Source organism: Pseudophryne corroboree, chromosome 8 (genome assembly GCF_028390025.1).
Source record: "Pseudophryne corroboree isolate aPseCor3 chromosome 8, aPseCor3.hap2, whole genome shotgun sequence".
NCBI lineage: Eukaryota > Metazoa > Chordata > Amphibia > Anura > Myobatrachidae > Pseudophryne > Pseudophryne corroboree.
The window spans coordinates 168,097,671-168,112,690 of NC_086451.1; the positions used below are offsets into that span (position 1 = coordinate 168,097,671).

Below are 15,020 nucleotides of genomic sequence, written 5' to 3' on the forward strand. Positions count from 1 at the left end.
TGAGTGTCATCAGCATAGAGATGATATTGGAAACCAAAAGAACTAATGAGCTTACCTAGTGAGGACGTATAGAGAGAGAAGAGGACCAAGGACAGTACGGAAGCCAGACTGGAATGGGTCAAGCAGTGAGTGTGAGGAAAGAAAGGAAGTAAGGCGGTTGTAGACAATACGCTCAAGGAGTTTGGAGGCAAAAGGGAGAAGAGAGATGGGTCGGTAGTTGGAGAGAGTGTTTGAATCAAGGGTAGGTTTTTTTAAGAATAGGAGAGATGAGAGCGTGCTTGAAGGCAGAGGGGACAGTGCCTGATGAGAGGGAGAGATTGAGAAGGTGGGAAAGATGGGAACAAGCAGAAGAAGAGATGTGGCAGAGGAGGCAGGAGGGGATAGGGTCAAGTGGGGAGGTGGTGAGGGGACAGGAACGAATGAGGGCCATGACTTCCTCTCCAGATGCATGGGAGAAAGATGACAGAGTTGGTGCGAGGGATGGGGAGGGTTGGTAAGGGATGGGAGAAGGCTGGTTACTGATAGTCTGGTGTGATGTGATGTCCTGACGTATGGAGTCAATTTTGGATGTGAAGTAAGTGGCAAAGTCAAGAGCAGAGAGTGAGGAAGGGAGACGAGGTGGAGGTGGGCAGAGGAGTGAGTTGAGAGTGGCAAAGAGGCGCCGGGGGTTGGAAGACTGGGAGGAGATGAGGTTCTTGAAGTATGACTGTTTAGCAAGAGAAAGGGCAGCACTGAAGGATGAGAGCATAAGTTTGAAATGGAGGAAGTCTGCCTTAGAGCGTGATTTCCTCCAGTGTCGCTCAGCAGTACGTGAGCATTTTTGCAGATATCTGGTGCATTTGGTGTGCCAGGGTTGAGGTGTTAATTTGCGAGGGTGAACAGTGGTTGGTGGAGCAACAGAGTCAAGAGCAGAAGTAAGGGAAGCATTGTACGTGGAAGTGGCTTGTTCAGGGCATGAGAGAGAGAGAGAGAATAGGAGAGAGAAGTGAGTCAAACAGGGAGGAAAGGAATGTGGTGTCAATAGCTTCAATGTTACGCTTAGTGATGGTAGCCTTAGGAGGTTGAGATGGGGAAGTCGAGAGAGATAGGTTGAAGGAGAGCAGGTGGTGGTCAGAGAGGGGAAATGGGGAGTTGGAAAAATCAGAAATATCACAGCGGTGAGTGAAGACCAGATCCAGTGAGCTCCCATTCACATGGGAGGGTGAGGAGGTCCACTGGGAGAGACCAAGTGAAGAGGTGAGGTTAAGGAGTTTAGAGGCAGGGGATTGTGTGGGGATGTCAATAGGGATGTTGAAATCGCCTAGGATAATGGTGGGAATGTCAGAAGAGAGGAAGTGAGGAAGCCAGGAAGCAAAGTTGTCGATGAATTTGGAAGCAGTGCCAGGGGGGCGGTAAATGACAGCTACTCTAAGATGGACTGGTTGGAAGAGACATATGGAGTGGACCTCAAATGTAGATAATATAAGGGATGGTTCTGGTGGTATGAGTTGGTAGGAGTAACTAGAAGGTAAAATGACCCCAACACCACCCCCATGGCGACCCCCAGGTCGGGGGGTGTGTGTGAATGTAAGGCCCCCAGCAGAGAGAGCAGCAGCAGAAGTAGTGTCAGAGGGCGTAATCCAAGTTTCAGTAATGGCTAGTAGGTGTAGGGAGTTGGAAATGAAAAGGTCATGAGTGGGGACCAGTTTGTTACAAACGGATCTGGCATTCCAGAGGGCACAGGATAGGGGGTATGAGTTTGTGGGAGAGATGTGAATTAGATTTTCAGGGTTGCTGTAGCGATGAGGTGGGATTAACTTTGAGGGCAGGGATGAGAGAGTAGTGATGGTACGGGTGCCTGAGATAGGAGGGGAAACTGCAGGAGGTGGGCAGGGAGGGAGGTCAGTGTGATGTGGATGGGGGTGTGGGGAGGTGACAGGGAAGGGAGAGAGGGAGCAGGGCTGAGTTGTGGGGTAGCAGGACCATGGGGCAGAGGTGAATGAAAGTGGGGTAACAGGAAAGGTGGGGGAAGGAAACAGAGGGATGGAGGGGAGACAGAGGAGGAGGTGGAGGAGACTAGGGGGGGAAGGATAAAGATACATTATTAGGTAGACACTGAGTGATGTGGGGAGTATAAGAAGGCATTCACATAGTGTTAAGAAGGTAAATAGGTTGAGGGAAAGTGGAAGTAGGAGAGGAGACTGTAAGGGAATCCGAGCAGAAGAATTGTAGAAATGCAGGTGAGAAAAGCAGTGTAGGCTCAATTTAGTATGAAATGAGTCAAAAGCGTAGATAAAGTGGGTGCAGAAATGTATTTGGAGTGTAAGAAATGAAAGGATTGTGAGAGGTTTAAGAAGCAATGGTAATTATGTTAGATGTTTTAAGTGTTTGCAGGTAAAATTGCATTGGTGCAGCTGTGCTTAAAAAACAAAATTACAATAATACAGATACAGGCATTTGTAGGTGAAATGGATGGTTTATGAAATGTCCAAGTAAGGTAGTTCTGTGCTATGTAATCAGATGCAACAATCAGGAGGTGAGTGATCTGAGGAGTAAGTGACTCACATTTGTTATTAGTTCTTCAGTTTTCTTTGTTTTGTTAGATTGGTGTGCTTCTGTTTTCCTTCTTTTTCACTTCGATTGAACGCTAATTGAACACTGCTGTTATGTGTCAATTTTATCACGCTTTTATAAAAATGCACGCTTAGATCAATAAATGCACAGCCAAATGGCTTTGCACAGCCTACACCATTGGACTTTAGTAGAAGACTATTACAAGTGAAACCAATAATTGAAATCTGTAACCACACCCCACCCCCTCAAATGCCAGGCAATAAATTACCTTAAAAACAACAACCAGGCATTCCACAAAGATTAAACTGGGTCTATATCATTCAAAACTTTAAAAAAGTACTTCAAAATCACATACTATGCAATAATGTTTCAATTTGCATTACCCAGCAGAATTAGCTTTGCATATATAGATATAGTGCAGCAGAATAGATTGGTGGTTGTAGTCAATTGTAATTACCCAGCAGAATTAGCTTTGCATATATAGATATAGTGCAGCAGAATAGATTGGTGGTTGTAGTCAATTGTAATTACCTGTAGGTGACAAGAAGAGAAGAAACGTCAATTCACAATCGATATCAGCTGAAGATAAATTAACGCTGATTGAACGCTGCGTTATGTGTCAATTTTATCACGCTTTGATAAAAATGCATGCTTAGATCAATAAATGCACAGCCAAACAGCTTTGCACATCCTACACCATTGGACTTAAGTAGAAGTCTGGTGGTCAGCAAAATTTTGCACTGTCCTCCTACTATATATAGTGCGCACAACTACTAAAATACACCACAGGTATGGATGGATAGTATACTTGACGACACAGAGGTAGGTAGAGCAGTGGCCTACTGTACCGTATTGCTATATATTATATACTGGTGGTCAGCAAAATTCTGCCCTGTTCTCCTACTATATATACTGTGCACAACTACTAAAATACACCACAGGTATGGATGGATAGTATACTTGACGACACAGAGGTAGGTAGAGCAGTGGCCTACTGTACCGTACTGCTATATATTATATACTGGTGGTCAGCAAAATTCTGCCCTGTCCTCATACTATATAATACAATGCAGCACAGATATGGAGCATTTTTCAGGCAGAGAACGTAGATATTTTCAGCACACTGAGCACAGATATTTGCAGCACACTGAACACAGAAACTGAGAAAACACTGCACGTCCTCTCCCTATCATCTCCAATGCACAAGTGAAAATGGCGGCGACTCGTGGCTCCTTATATAGAATAGAATAGCTGCTGACGGGCACGATTGAGGGAGGAAAGGGACATTTGAATCCAGCCCATAGATGCAATGTGAATATGTAATTTGTACCTTCCTATCTTAAAATGTATATACAGTGTATATGTCACAACTGAGGGCCTGAGCTGACTGGAGGCAGCCTCAGTTGTAGGGGCTGAGGTGTAGTGGAACCTGGGAGGTTGTATCAGACCCCTGGACATGTAAGTTAAATGTAGAAGAATTGCCCAAAGGCGTGCCCACGACAACCAGGATAAAAGTCAATGATGTTTATTTTGACAAACTCCATGCATCACAGCAGTAATAAAAGAGAAACATAAAATCAGCAGAGAAATAATACAGTTCCTGGGTACTACAGGAGGACAAGGACCACAGGGCTCTGGTAGTATGAGACAGTTCTTATTATCTTCTAGTTGGAAAGTCCTTACCAGGCCCGACTGTAGCAATGGAGATAGCCCAGGATCATACTAGCTGGTGTTCCAGGAAAAGCTGGGCTGCTGTGGATAAAATGGCTGCTGTGGGTACTGGCTGAAACCAGACTGATGTAAGCACGGAGTGGATTGCTGGATGGAACCAGCCAAATAATAAATGAAGCTTGAGAGCGATGAAATATGATTGATATATGGAGTTTGAGAGCGGTGAAATAATAGTGCCGGTGGTGAGTGGTAATCTGCGGAAATGATACCGGCACTTTAAGAAGAGCTGATCTCTGCTGGAAGCTAGGCTGGAAGCAGGTAAATCTGTAACTGGAAACAGATGAGTCCCAGAGGACTGGAGAGTCAGGCTGCACCGCAGGTGGTAGACTAGAGCGGGTCTCTTTAGTGGAGGTTTGGAGATGGTAACTGGAACCTGGAAAACAACCACGGGAGAGAGACAAACTGGAACTAGGTTTGACAACCAAATCACTGACGCCTTCCTTGCTCAGGCACAGAATACTTATACCTGCAGCAAGGAAGGGATTGGCTAGGCAATTATGCAGATTACAATGGAAACAGCGGATTGGTGGAAATGAACAGGTGACAGAATCCAACATGGCTGCGCCCATGCAGACACTTGGAGGGAAGATTGGTTTGATAATCCATGTGGGAACTTTAACAGCAATGGCGGCGCCGGCCACAGTAAACAGGAGACGCCAGACTGATGAGTGCACATTTGAACCACGCGGGCAACAGCGGAGGCCGCGGCTGACATAAGCGCCACTCTGACATCCTGCATGCAGAAACTCAGGGACGGCGGCGGAGGCCGCGGGAGATGCCATTCAAGATGTAACATGGCGCCGCTGTGACAGCGTCTCAGAGTGACAGGAGAGGAGGCAGGAATGGGGACATCAGAATAACAGATGGGATCCGGTCCTGGAGCGCTGAGCCAGCCTTAGGAGGCATCTGAAAGGTAAGTTATGGCGTCCAGATACCCGGATCGTGACAGTATACACTAGAGGTCTTTCCGAACCCCCTAATCCTAACATTGTAATTTGCTTTAGGGCGCACCTCCAATTAGTCTAGTGTTTCTTGCTGCCTTTCCAATAAAGCAAGTTTAATTTAGTAATAGGTGAAAAACCATCCCTACAAAGGTGTTAATCAGAGACTTGGCTTTGTGGACACTTTTCAGAGAACAACTTTGTTAGCATAAAAGTAAAGCCAGAAAATGAAGAGCTGTTTAATCACTCAATTGGATTTTTTTGCCAGCATATTTCTTTTTCTCTGCAACCCACTGCTAAATTGTGCTTCCTAGCTGTTTTTATAAAATCACTGAATCAAATCTAACTCTGATTACATCAGAGAAGGCCAGGTACCCTACACCATAACAGGGGGTTTGAAATTTTGACTTGTCTACTTAAAGATCACCAAAATCTGATCACAAGGTCAATTACGTCCCTGGGTGGGATTGAACCACCAACCTTTTGGTTAATAGCCGAACACACTAACCGATTGCGCCACAGAGACACTTTGCAAAACGTACATACTGACAAAGGCTAATAAGCATTTATCTAGAACGTTTCCTAGAAAAACTTTAAAAAGTCAATAATCTGGAGAGTTTTTGTAAGATGTTTCTTCCATCAACCAACGAAGAAACACATTGGTACTTTTCCATGATGAGTGAGTGCTTCAGGTTCTCTTGCACTTACATGTGCAGCAGAGTACTGCAATGGAAGCATGCTGGGCCCATAACCCAGAGGTAGGCAGATTGAAACTATCCTCTGCTATATGCATTTTTTTTTGTTAATTAAAGTAATCCAAAACTGGGATTGATATTTTGGTTCTTTTATTTTTACTTAAAGTACAATAACTTTTACCATTTTAATTTGTTTTAATAGTATATTAACAGTATTGTTTTCTTTCAAAAATCCACTTAATTTTCTTTACCCTATTATTAAAATGGTAATTGACAAAAACAAACTACATTGTCACCAGAAGAGCAATACAAAATGTACAAGTGATATATTAAAATCATCTTTCCAGCTTGAATTTCAATGATGCATTGGGGCAACGATTTTGTTAGCAACATCTTCACCCTTAAATAAAGATTTTCTTAATTCCTTACCTGTGTGCTAATTAGATATCACCTTGTTTTCACATTAAACAGACTTCCACATGAGAAAGCAGCAAGGATGCAGTGGCGTTAATGTTTCCTGGTGTCAACCCGTATTATTTCAGTAGACATTGAAATGAGGATGCATCTTGCTGCCTTTCCAATGAAGCAAATTTAATTTAGTAATAGGTGAAAAACCATCCCTACAAAGGTGTTAATCAGAGACTTGGCTTTGTGGACACTTTTCAGAGAACAAATTTGTTAGCATAAAAATAAAGCCAGAAGATTAAGAGCTGCTTAATCACTCAATTGGATTTTTTTGCCAGCATATTTCTTTTTCTCTGCAACCCACTGCTAAATTGTGCTTCCTAGCTGTTTTTATAAAATCACTGAATCAAATCTAACTCTGATTACATCAGAGAAGGCCAGGTACCCTACACCATAAGAGGGGGTTTGAAATTTTGACTTGTCTACTTAAAGATCACCAAAATCTGATAACAAGGTCAATTACGTCCCTGGGTGGGATTGAACCACCAACCTTTTGGTTTATAGCCGTACACACTAACCGATTGCGCCACAGAGACACTTTGCTAAAGTCCATACTGACAAAGGCTAATAAGCATTCATCTAAAACGTTTCCTAGAAAAACTTTAAAAAGTCAATAATCTGGAGAGTTTTTGTAAGATGTTTCTTCCATCAACCAACGAAGAAACACATTGGTACTTTCCCATGATGAGTGAGTGCTTCAGGATCTATTGCACTTACATGTGCAGCAGAGTACAGCAATGGAAGCATGCTGGGCACATTACCCAGAGGTAGGCAGATTGAAACTATCCTCTGCTATATGCATTTTTTTTTGTTAATTAAAGTAATCCAAAACTGGGATTGATATGTTGGCTCTTTTATTTTTACTTACAGTACAATAACTTTTACCATTTTAATTTGTTTTAATAGTATATTGACAGTATTGTTTTCTTTCAAAAATCCACTTAATTTTCTTTACCCTATTATTAAAATGGTAATTGACAAAAACAAACTACATTGTCACCAGAAGAGCAATACAAAATGTACAAGTGATATATTAAAATCATCTTTCCAGCTTGAATTTCAATGATGCATTGGGGCAACGATTTTGTGAGAAACATTTTCACCCTTAAATAAAGATTTTCTTAATTCCTTACCTGTGTGCTAATTAGATATCACCTTGTTTTCACATTAAACAGACTTCCACATGAGAAAGCAGCAAGGATGCAGTGGCGTTAATGTTTCCTGGTGTCAACCTGTATTATTTCAGTAGACATTGAAATGAGGATGCATCTTGCTGCCTTTCCAATGAAGCAAGTTTAATTTAGTAATAGGTTAAAAACCATCCTTACAAAGGTGTTAATCAGAGACTTGGCTTTGTGGACACTTTTCAGAGAACAAATTTGTTAGCATAAAAATAAAGCCAGAAAATTAAGAGCTGTTTAATCACTCAATTGGATTTTTTTTGCCAGCATATTTCTTTTTCTCTGCAACCCACAGCTAAATTGTGCTTCCTAGCTGTTTTTATAAAATCACTGAATCAAATCTAACTCTGAGTACATCAGAGAAGGCCAGGTACCCTACACCAGAACAGGGGGTTTGAAATTTTGACTTGTCTACTTAAAGATCACCAAAATCTGATAACAAGGTCAATTACGTCCCTGGGTGGGATTGAACCACCAACCTTTTGGTTAATAGCCGTGCACACTAACTGATTGCGCCACAGAGACACTTTGCAAAAGTCCATACTGACAAAGGCTAATAAGCATTCATCTAAAACGTTTCCTAGAAAAACTTTAAAAAGTCAATAATCTGGAGAGTTTTTGTAAGATGTTTCTTCCATCAACCAACGAAGAAACACATTGGTACTTTCCCATGATGAGTGAGTGCTTCAGGATCTCTTGCACTTACATGTGCAGCATAGTACAGCAATGGAAGCATGCTGGGCCCATAACCCAGCGGTAGGCAGATTGAAACTATCCTCTGCTATATGCATTTTTTTTTGTTAATTAAAGTAATCCAAAACTGGGATTGATATTTTGGCTCTTTTATTTTTACTTAAAGTACAATAACTTTTACCATTTTAATTTGTTTTAATAGTATATTGACAGTATTGTTTTCTTTCAAAAATCCACTTAATTTTCTTTACCCTATTATTAAAATGGTAATTGACAAAAAACAAACTACATTGTCACCAGAAGAGCAATACAAAATGTACAAGTGATATATTAAAATCATCTTTCCAGCTTGAATTTCAATGATGCATTGGGGCAACGATTTTGTGAGAAACATCTTCACCCTTAAATAAAGATTTTCTTAATTCCTTACCTGTGTGCTAATTAGATATCACCTTTTTTTCACATTAAACAGACTTCCACATGAGAAAGCAGCAAGGATACAGTGGCGTTAATGTTTCCTGGTGTCAACCTGTATTATTTCAGTAGACATTGAAATGAGGATGCATCTTGCTGCCTTTCCAATGAAGCAAGTTTAATTTAGTAATAGGTGAAAAACCATCCCTACAAAGGTGTTAATCAGAGACTTGGCTTTGTGGACACTTTTCAAAGAACAAATTTGTTAGCATAAAAATAAAGCCAGAAAATGAAGAGCTGTTTAAATCACTCAATTGGATTTTTTTTGCCAGCATATTTCTTTTTCTCTGCAACCCACTGCTAAATTGTGCTTCCTAGCTGTTTTTATAAAATCACTGAATCAAATCTAACTCTGATTACATCAGAGAAGGCAAGGTACCCTACACCATAACAGGGGGTTTGAAATTTTGACTTGTCTACTTAAAGATCACCAAAATCTGATAACAAGGTCAATTACGTCCCTGGTTGGGATTGAACCACCAACCTTTTGGTTAGTAGCCGGACATACTAACCGATTGCGCCACAGAGACACTTTGCAAAAAGTACATACTGACAAAGTCTAATAAGCATACATCTAGAACGTTTCCTAGAAAAACTTTAAAAAGTCAATAATCTGGAGAGTTTTTGTAAGATGTTTCTTCCATCAACCAATGAAGAAACACATTGGTACTTTCCCATGATGAGTGAGTGCTTCAGGATCTCTTGCACTTACATGTGCAGCAGAGTACTGCAATGGAAGCATGCTGAGCCCATAACCCAGAGGTAGGCAGATTGAAACTATCCTTTGCTATATGCAATTTTTTTTGTTAATTTAAGTAATCAAAACTGGGATTGATATTTTTGCTCTTTTATTTTTACTTAAAGTACAATAACTTTTACCATTTTAATTTGTTTTAATAGTATATTGACAGTATAGTTTTCTTTATAAAAACCACTTAATTTTCTTTACCCTATTATTAAAAGGGTAATTGACAAAAACAAACTACATTGTCACCAGAAGAGCAATACAAAATGTACAAGTGATATATTAAAATCATCTTTCCAGCTTGAATTTCAATGATGCATTGGGGCAACGATTTTGTGAGAAACATCTTCACCCTTAAATAAAGATTTTCTTAATTCCTTACCTGTGTGCTAATTAGATATCACCTTGTTTTCACATTAAACAGACTTCCACATGAGAAAGCAGCAAGGATGCAGTGGCGTTAATGTTTCCTGGTGTCAACCTGTATTATTTCAGTAGAAATTGAAATGAGGATGCATCTTGCTGCCTTTCCAATGAAGCAAGTTTAATTTAGTAATAGGTGAAAAACCATCCCTACAAAGGTGTTAATCAGAGACTTGGCTTTGTGGACACTTTTCAGAGAACAAATTTGTTAGCATAAAAATAAAGCCAGAAAATGAAGAGCTGTTTAATCACTCAATTGGATTTTTTTTGCCAGCATATTTCTTTTTCTCTGCAACCCACTGCTAAATTGTGCTTCCTATCTGTTTTTATAAAATCACTGAATCAAATCTAACTCTGATTACATCAGAGGAGGCCAGGTACCCTACACCATAACAGGGGGTTTGAAATTTTGACTTGTCTACTTAAAGATCACCAAAATCTGATAACAAGGTCAATTACGTCCCTGGGTGGGATTGAACCACCAACCTTTCGGTTAGTAGCCAGACACACTAACCGATTGCGCCACAGAGACACTTTGTAAAAAGTACAAACTGACAAAGGCTAATAAGCATACATGTAGAACGTTTCCTAGAAAAACTTTAAAAAGTCAATAATCTGGAGAGTTTTTGTAAGATGTTTCTTCCATCAACCAACGAAGAAACACATTGGTACTTTCCCATGATGAGTGAGTGCTTCATGATCTCTTGCACTTACATGTGCAGCAGAGTACAGCAATGGAAGCATGCTGGGCCCATAACCCAGCGGTAGGCAGATTGAAACTATCCTCTGCTATATGCATTTTTTTTTGTTAATTAAAGTAATCCAAAACTGGGATTGATATTTTGCCTCTTTTATTTTTACTTAAAGTACAATAACTTTTACCATTTTAATTTGTTTTAATAGTATATTGACAGTATTGTTTTCTTTCAAAAATCCACTTAATTTTCTTTACCCTATTATTAAAATGGTAATTGACAAAAACAAACTACATTGTCACCAGAAGAGCAATACAAAATGTACAAGTGATATATTAAAATCATCTTTCAAGCTTGAATTTCAATGATGCATTGGGGCAACGATTTTGTGAGAAACATTTTCACCCTTAAATAAAGATTTTTTTAATTCCTTACCTGTGTGCTAATTAGATATCACCTTGTTTTCACATTAAACAGACTTCCACATGAGAAAGCAGCAAGGATGCAGTGGCGTTAATGTTTCCTGGTGTCAACCTGTATTATTTCAGTAGACATTGAAATGAGGATGCATCTTGCTGCCTTTCCAATGAAGCAAGTTTAATTTAGTAATAGGTGAAAAACCATCCCTACAAAGGTGTTAATCAGAGACTTGGCTTTGTGGACACTTTTCAAAGAACAAATTTGTTAGCATAAAAATAAAGCCAGAAAATGAAGAGCTGTTTAAATCACTCAATTGGATTTTTTTTGCCAGCATATTTCTTTTTCTCTGCAACCCACTGCTAAATTGTGCTTCCTAGCTGTTTTTATAAAATCACTGAATCAAATCTAACTCTGATTACATCAGAGAAGGCAAGGTACCCTACACCATAACAGGGGGTTTGAAATTTTGACTTGTCTACTTAAAGATCACCAAAATCTGATAACAAGGTCAATTACGTCCCTGGGTGGGATTGAACCACCAACCTTTCGGTTAGTAGCCAGACACACTAACCGATTGCGCCACAGAGACACTTTGTAAAAAGTACATACTGACAAAGGCTAATAAGCATACATCTAGAACGTTTCCTAGAAAAACTTTAAAAAGTCAATAATCTGGAGAGTTTTTGTAAGATGTTTCTTCCATCAACCAACGAAGAAACACATTGGTACTTTCCCATGATGAGTGAGTGCTTCAGGATCTATTGCACTTACATGTGCAGCAGAGTACAGCAATGGAAGCATGCTGGGCACATAACCCAGAGGTAGGCAGATTGAAACTATCCTCTGCTATATGCATTTTTTTTGTTAATTAAAGTAATCCAAAACTGGGATTGATATGTTGGCTCTTTTATTTTTACTTACAGTACAATAACTTTTACCATTTTAATTTGTTTTAATAGTATATTGACAGTATTGTTTTCTTTCAAAAATCCACTTAATTTTCTTTACCCTATTATTAAAATGGTAATTGACAAAAACAAACTACATTGTCACCAGAAGAGCAATACAAAATGTACAAGTGATATATTAAAATCATCTTTCCAGCTTGAATTTCAATGATGCATTGGGGCAACGATTTTGTGAGAAACATTTTCACCCTTAAATAAAGATTTTCTTAATTCCTTACCTGTGTGCTAATTAGATATCACCTTGTTTTCACATTAAACAGACTTCCACATGAGAAAGCAGCAAGGATGCAGTGGCATTAATGTTTCCTGGTGTCAACCTGTATTATTTCAGTAGACATTGAAATGAGGATGCATCTTGCTGCCTTTCCAATGAAGCAAGTTTAATTTAGTTATAGGTTAAAAACCATCCTTACAAAGGTGTTAATCAGAGACTTGGCTTTGTGGACACTTTTCAGAGAACAAATTTGTTAGCATAAAAATAAAGCCAGAAAATTAAGAGCTGTTTAATCACTCAATTGGATTTTTTTTGCCAGCATATTTCTTTTTCTCTGCAACCCACTGCTAAATTGTGCTTCCTAGCTGTTTTTATAAAATCACTGAATCAAATCTAACTCTGATTACATCAGAGAAGGCCAGGTACCCTACACCAGAACAGGGTGTTTGAAATTTTGACTTGTCTACTTAAAGATCACCAAAATCTGATAACAAGGTCAATTACGTCCCTGGGTGGGATTGAACCACCAACCTTTTGGTTAATAGCCGTGCACACTATCTGATTGCGCCACAGAGACACTTTGCAAAAGTCCATACTGACAAAGGCTAATAAGCATTCATCTAAAACGTTTCCTAGAAAAACTTTAAAAAGTCAATAATCTGGAGAGTTTTTGTAAGATGTTTCTTCCATCAACCAACGAAGAAACACATTGGTACTTTCCCATGATGAGTGAGTGCTTCATGATCTCTTGCACTTACATGTGCAGCAGAGTACAGCAATGGAAGCATGCTGGGCCCATAACCCAGCGGTAGGCAGATTGAAACTATCCTCTGCTATATGCATTTTTTTTTTGTTAATTAAAGTAATCCAAAACTGGGATTGATATTTTGGCTCTTTTATTTTTACTTAAAGTACAATAACTTTTACCATTTTAATTTGTTTTAATAGTATATTGACAGTATTGTTTTCTTTCAAAAATCCACTTAATTTTCTTTACCCTATTATTAAAATGGTAATTGACAAAAACAAACTACATTGTCACCAGAAGAGCAATACAAAATGTACAAGTGATATATTAAAATCATCTTTCAAGCTTGAATTTCAATGATGCATTGGGGCAACGATTTTGTGAGAAACATTTTCACCCTTAAATAAAGTTTTTTTTAATTCCTTACCTGTGTGCTAATTAGATATCACCTTGTTTTCACATTAAACAGACTTCCACATGAGAAAGCAGCAAGGATGCAGTGGCGTTAATGTTTCCTGGTGTCAACCTGTATTATTTCAGTAGACATTGAAATGAGGATGCATCTTGCTGCCTTTCCAATGAAGCAAGTTTAATTTAGTAATAGGTGAAAAACCATCCCTACAAAGGTGTTAATCAGAGACTTGGCTTTGTGGACACTTTTCAGAGAACAAATTTGTTAGCATAAAAATAAAGCCAGAAAATGAAGAACAGTTTAATCACTCAATTGGATTTTTTTTGCCAGCATATTTCTTTTTCTCTGCAACCCACTGCTAAATTGTGCTTCCTAGCTGTTTTTATAAAATCAATGAATCAAATCTAACTCTGATTACATCAGAGAAGGCCAGGTACCCTACACCATAACAGGGGGTTTGAAATGTTGACTTGTCTACTTAAAGATCACCAAAATCTGATAACAAGGTCAATTACGTCCCTGGGTGGGATTGAACCACCAACCTTTTGGTTAGTAGCCGGACACACTAACCGATTGCGCCACAGAGACACTTTGCAAAAACTACATACTGACAAAGGCTAATAAGCATTCATCTAAAACGTTTCCTAGAAAAACTTTAAAAAGTCAATAATCTGGAGAGTTTTTGTAAGATGTTTCTTCCATCCACCAACGAAGAAACACATTGGTACTTTCCCATGATGAGTGAGTGCTTCAGGATCTCTTGCACTTACATGTGCAGCAGAGTACTGCAATCGAAGCATGCTGGGCCCATAACCCAGAGGTAGGCAGATTAAAACTATCCTCTGCTATATGCATTTTTTTTGTTAATTAAAGTAATCCAAAACTGGGATTGATATTTTTGCTCTTTTATTTTTCATTAAAGTACAATAACTTTTACCATTTTAATTTGTTTTAATAGTATATTGAAAGTATTGTTTTCTTTTAAAAATCCACTTAATTTTCTTTACCCTATTATTAAAATGGTAATTGACAAAAACAAACTACATTGTCACCAGAAGAGCAATACAAAATGTACAAGTGATATATTAAAATCATCTTTCCAGCTTGAATTTCAATGATGCATTGGGGCAACGATTTTGTGAGAAACATTTTCACCCTTAAATAAAGATTTTCTTAATTCCTTACCTGTGTGCTAATTAGATATCACCTTGTTTTCACATTAAACAGACTTCCACATGAGAAAGCAGCAAGGATGCAGTGGCGTTAATGTTTCCTGGTGTCAACCTGTATTATTTCAGTAGACATTGAAATGAGGATGCATCTTGCTGCCTTTCCAATGAAGCAAGTTTAATTTAGTAATAGGTGAAAAACCATCCTTACAAAGGTGTTAATCAGAGACTTGGCTTTGTGGACACTTTTCAGAGAACAAATTTGTTAGCATAAAAATAAAGCCAGAAAATGAAGAGCTGTTTAATCACTCAATTGGATTTTTTTTGCCAGCATATTTCTTTTTCTCTGCAACCCACTGCTAAATTGTGCTTCCTAGCTGTTTTTATAAAATCACTGAATCAAATCTAACTCTGATTACATCAGAGAAGGCCAGGTACCCTACACCATAAGAGGGGGTTTGAAATTTTGACTTGTCTACTTAAAAATCACCAA

The 15,020-nt window shown here is 38.9% G+C and overlaps 4 non-coding genes across 4 annotated transcripts; all 4 read right to left on the reverse strand.

Annotated features, from left to right (window-relative positions):
• Positions 1-6,847: 6,847 nt before the first annotated feature.
• TRNAY-AUA (transfer RNA tyrosine (anticodon AUA)) lies at positions 6,848-6,921 on the reverse strand. The gene has a single exon. It is a non-coding gene; the product is annotated as a tRNA-Tyr (tRNA).
• Positions 6,922-10,359: 3,438 nt separating this feature from the next.
• TRNAS-ACU (transfer RNA serine (anticodon ACU)) lies at positions 10,360-10,433 on the reverse strand. Its single transcript has one exon. It is a non-coding gene; the product is annotated as a tRNA-Ser (tRNA).
• Positions 10,434-11,531: 1,098 nt separating this feature from the next.
• TRNAS-ACU (transfer RNA serine (anticodon ACU)) lies at positions 11,532-11,605 on the reverse strand. The gene has a single exon. It is a non-coding gene; the product is annotated as a tRNA-Ser (tRNA).
• A 2,267-nt stretch (positions 11,606-13,872) lies between these two features.
• Positions 13,873-13,946, reverse strand: TRNAS-ACU (transfer RNA serine (anticodon ACU)). Its single transcript has one exon. It is a non-coding gene; the product is annotated as a tRNA-Ser (tRNA).
• Positions 13,947-15,020: the final 1,074 nt, after the last annotated feature.